Source organism: Alexandromys fortis, unplaced genomic scaffold (genome assembly GCF_014885135.2).
Source record: "Alexandromys fortis isolate MF-2015 unplaced genomic scaffold, M_Fortis_MF-2015_v1.1 scaffold_400, whole genome shotgun sequence".
In the NCBI taxonomy this organism is placed as follows: domain Eukaryota; kingdom Metazoa; phylum Chordata; class Mammalia; order Rodentia; family Cricetidae; genus Alexandromys; species Alexandromys fortis.
The window spans coordinates 361,276-366,592 of record NW_026068322.1 but is presented as its reverse complement, the minus strand read 5'-3'; the positions used below and the strand labels follow the sequence as shown (position 1 = coordinate 366,592).

The following is a 5,317-nucleotide window of genomic DNA, read 5'->3' as shown; positions in this document are numbered from 1 at the left end:
CTTCCTTCCTTCCTTCCTTCCTTCCTTCCTTCCTTCCTTCCTTTTTTCCTTCCTCCCTCCCTTCCTTAAATAATCTCTGTCAGATATTTTGTCACAGCAAGTAAAAAAGTAATAATTCCTTTGTGTTTTTATTTATTTTGTTTATTTTTTTATTTTTAAGACAATCTTTTTTATTTTACATACCAATCCCAGATCCCTCTCCCTCCCATACTCCTGCTCCCCATACCTTCCCCATCCCCTCCCCATCCATTCTTCAGAGAGGATGAGGTCTCTCATGTGGAGTCAACAAAGTCTGTCATATCCCTTGAGGCAGGACCAAGGCCATCCTCCCTGTATCTAGACTGAGCAAAGTATCCATCTATAGGGAATGGGCTCCAAAAAGCCAGTTCACACACTAGGGATAAATAAATCTTGGTCCCACTAGCTGTGGCCCCACAAAGCTGCCCAAGCCATATAACTGTCACCCACATTCAGAGGGCCTAGTTTGGTCCTATGCAGGTTCCCCAGTTGTCAGTCAAGAGCCAGTGAGCTCCCACTATTTTGGGTTAGCTATTTTTGTGGGTTTCTCTAAAATCAACCACATTCTAGGTAACAAAGCAAACCTCAACAGATAAAACAAAATTGAAATAACCACATGTCTTATCGGATAACCTTTGGTTTAAAGTTGGAATTCAACAACACTAATTGCAAGAATCCCACAAACTCATGGAAACTGAACAATTCTCAATAGAAATAAAGGAAGACTTCCTAGAATTTAATGAAAATGAATGCACAACATACCCAGTTCTTTGGGATACTTTGAAAGCAGTACTAACAGCAAAATTCACAGAAATAAGTGCCTAAATAGCTGGGCAGTAGTGGCGCATGCCTTTAATCCCAGCACTCGGGAGGCAGAGGCAGGCAGATCTCTGTGAGTTGGAGGCCAGCCTGGTCTACAAGAGCTAGTTCCAGGACAGGAACCAAAAGCTATGGAGAAACCCTGTCTTGAAAACCCAAAAAAGAAAAAAGAAAAAAAATAAGTGCCTACATAAAGAACCTTATGTCTTAACAGCGAACTAGAAGGAGGAGATGGCAGAAAATAATCAAATTGAGGGCTGAAATCAATAAACTAGAAACGAAGAAAACAATACAAAGAGTCAGTGGGACAAAGAGTTGTTTTTTTTAGAATATATAAACAATATAGACAAACCCTTATCTAAAGTATTCAAAAGAAAGATAAAGAATATCAAAATTAACAAAATCAGAAATGAGAAAGGGAAAATAATATTAGACACTGAAGAAATCCAGAGAATCATCAGGTCATATTTCAAAAATCTGTATTCGAGAAAAGTGGAAAATGTAAAGGAAATGGACAATTTTCTTTTGTGTCTTTTTTCTTATTTTTATTGAGCTCTACATTTTTCTCTGTGCTCCTCCCTGCCTCTCCCCTCCCTCTTCAACTCTTTCCCAAGGTCCCCATGCTCCCAATTTACTCAGGTGATTTTGTCTTTTTCTACTTCCCATGTAGATTAGATCTATTTAAGACTCTCAGTGTCCTCATTTTTGTCTAAGTTCTCTGGGATTGGGGTTTGTACTCTGATTTTCTTTGTTTTATGTTTAAAAACCACTTAAGAGTGAGTATATGAGATAACTGCCTTTCTGTGCCAGGGTTACCTCACTCAAAATGATGTTTTCTAGCTCCATCAATTTTCCTACAAAATTCAAGATAAGGTATAAAACAAGTAAAAGAGCTAGTTCTGTTTGTAGACCTTACACCAATTGCCAATCTCCAATACAAATGGTTAAGAGCTAGCTAATTACCTTGAAGCATCTAACTTCAACATTAGGAGAGACAGAGACAGATTTGACATAATTATTACACCCAGTGAAACCATTGGTAACTGTAATTTTAACATTGTCAGAACCAAACACAAATGTTCTTTCTTTTAAGCCTAATCCAATTTGGTTTCTAAATTATTATTAGCTATTTTGTATGATCAAATTGAGTAATTGGTCAAGGGAGGTCTTAGCAGGGAGATATATCTCAAAAAATTTTAATAAGCAGACATTCACTTGGCAGACATATCCCAAGATTTCAGTAAAAATTCATTAGCATATAAAGTAACATGATTAATACAAATAGAATTATTAGATTAATGCAGAAGTTTTAGGCTGATACAGAAAGTCAATGGTAATGTGATGAGTGTGGCAACCATGGAGTGTTGCCCTTGGCATGAAGGGGACAACATCTTGGATATGCAAAGGATTAGACTACAAACCACAATATCACTAACAGAAATGAGATATTAGCATATTCTTGAGGCAACTAAAGCAAAACATCAGTGGTTTCTATCCTTCAAAGATGTGACCGAAATAAAAGCAGACATCACTTTAATGAGGTTAGATTTGCATAAAACCATATCAACACATGAGTTCTCCAGAATCTATTATCTGGTAATTGCAGCATACTGAGTATAAAATCACCAACCTCAGCTAGATAATGTCAGTCCCCCATGCTAACAAAATATTAAGTAGAAGTCTTCATGAAGAGGTACAACCAGACATACTAAGAAATGACACAGGCCCCAAAGGCACAAAGATGATGCTTAGCCTAAGAGAAAGAAAAAGCTCACACCACAATGAGTTTACTCCATATTCATTCTGAACTGCTAAAAACCAATCTCTATCTGTATCTCCATCTCTCTCCCCTCTCTCTAACAGACATCTTTTCATTAAAAACCTAGAACACACACAAACACAGAGACACATACACACATGCCAGCAGGTCATAGCACTTACCTTGTAATCCTAATGATCTGATTTCCATCTCAGAGAACACAACAAGGAGCAATGTCTCACATATGTAATCCAAACACCCCAAAATCTAGATTGGAGGCTGAGAGAGAAGAACAGCCTTGAAATCGACAAGCCAGCCTGGAACACATAGAGCAGCAGAATCAGTGAGAGACCCTGTCTCACCAGGTGAAAGGAGAGAGCCACCTTCTGAAGGTTATTCTCTGCCACACACACACACACACACACACACACACACACACACACACACACACACACACACACACACACAAAGCTGAACAGGTCCCCTTTTAAGATTCCCAAACTCTGGGCTTTGACTCAAACAGAAAGGAAGCAAAGGTTACACGACATCAGTGGTTATAGTGATAAAATTACTGCGAGCAAACAAATATTTGGGGATTATAAATCAAGACCCTGGTATTAACAGATAAGTTCTAAAGTCAATGAAAATCAGTGAATTTTTAATGAAAACTGACATCTCAAAATTTCCTTAAAGGTTGAAGAAACGAAGCCAGAAGGTTTTCTTCGTGCACCTTCTGAGGATGGCATTGTGCCCCAGCCTATTGCCCACACTGACTTCACATCATCTTTCTGTGCAAGTGACAGAGGTGACACCTTTCAGGGCCGCCTAGGCCATGATCATCACCTGGAGGTGTGAAGGGTGGTGGGAGGAAGCCCTCAGGCTTGGGGACTTTACACTGGTTGCATTCTCTTCTCCAGGCGAATTTCTGGTTTCCACAGCACAGATTGGGATACTGCCAGGCTCCGGATTGGGGCTGGACATTTCCTCCTCCAGAGGGGTTCCCTCAGGAGCCTCGGGGACCTCCTGGGGGAAAGCCTCCTCTGTCTCCTCCCCAGCCTCCCATGCGACACAGGGGCCCTCCAGGACCTCCTGAGCCACCAGGACCTCCACAAAGTGGTAGTGGCATCCCTCTGCCCTCACGAGGTGACATGCCACCGTGCATGCTGTTCATTGGAGGCTTCTTTTGGGCAAGAGAACCTTTATGTTTTCTTCCTTGAAAATCTTTTCCATCAAACCATTCCACAGCAGCCTTGGCAGTTGGTGGATCTTCATAGGACACTGTGGCGTCCCCTTTAGGCTTTTCTGTCTCCTTATCCAAGTAGATATAGATCATGCATTTCTAGTTATCATGTTCATCTTGACAACCCCACACTGCTTAAAGAAGTCTGCCAGATCATCCAGAGTCACATTGTCATTTAAGCCTTACACATAAATTGCACTTTTGTCAGAATCTCCATCAGGATCTATAGGAAGGCCTAGATCAAGATCTGGTCCTTCATCCATGGGTCTAGCTTGCTTATTGAAGCCACCTCAATCTCCAGCACCCATTCCACTGTTTCCTCCTCCCTGCCCACCTCTGATCATGCCTCCATGATCAAATTCCCCTCTTCCCCTGCCCTGGTTATCAGAGCCACTCATGCTCCAGTTTTCGCCTGGTCTGGAAAATCCTCCAGACTCCTGCCCATGCTACTGGGGTGGTCCTGTTGGAATGAACTCTGCTGCCCTCAGCTGCTGCTCTGTTGGCTACATTGACTTGAAGCCTGGCTGTAGGATCCAGTCTGAGGGGGAGGGTGGGTAACTAGTGGGAGGCTGCTTCCCATAGCTGCTTTGTCAACCATAGCTAATCTGCTTTCCATAGTTGCTCGGTTGCCATAGGTGTTCTGCTGAGAGTAACTGCTCTGATCGTAACTAGTTGGTTGTGAAGAAGAGTAGCTGGTAGGAGGATAGAATGGAGGTGTGGTGAGTGACTGCATGGGGTAGCTCCCAGGTACCTGGGGATATCTGTAGCTACTCTGTTCATATCTTAGGCTAGGCTGGTTATAACCCCCGGTGCTAGATTGAGGTTTCCTAGTCTCAGTGGGCTTGTTACCATCCTGTGGTCTTGTAGGTGCAATGGCTGCTGGCTGCTGGCCATAGGCTGGGTAGGCAGGCTGGGTGCCATATGCAGGCTAAGCTGCACAAGAGGCCTGGGTTGTGGTGACTGGAGCAGTGGTGGTGTCATGAGCACCGGTGCCATATCCTTCTACAGGCTGGCTGTATGCCTGGGGGTAGTTGGAGTGGTATAACCAGAGGGAGGCTGTCCATAGAAGTCGCATATGCATTCTGCCCATAGGTGGCAGTGCTCTGAGCCCGGGTATAGCTGACATCAGTAGGCTGTCCATAGCTTCCATAGCTTTGTTGCCCATAAGCCTGGGTGGTCTGTGCATATCCTTGAGTTGGCTGGGCAGTGGAAGCACTGTAGACCTGCTGGGCTGCAGCTTGGCTGTAGGTACTGTAATCCATGGACACCATTTTCTCGCCTATTCCTCATTCTCTCCCCTCTAGGCAACATTCTGACCCTATTCTTGAAATTTGCTTAGAAGAGAACACAAGTATGGTAGCTTCATATTGATCAGGAATCTGCTCTTGTTCATGTCCCAGGTGACGCTCTGGACCCTCCTGAGAATGTTTTTTTTTTTAATTTTTTTTTATTTATTTATTTAAGATTTCTGTCTCTTCCCC

The 5,317-nt window shown here is 42.9% G+C and overlaps 1 pseudogene; it reads right to left on the bottom strand.

Moving 5' to 3' along the window:
* Window positions 1–3,371: 3,371 nt before the first annotated feature.
* On the bottom strand, window positions 3,372–5,111 carry LOC126495165 (RNA-binding protein EWS-like; annotated as a pseudogene).
* Window positions 5,112–5,317: the final 206 nt, after the last annotated feature.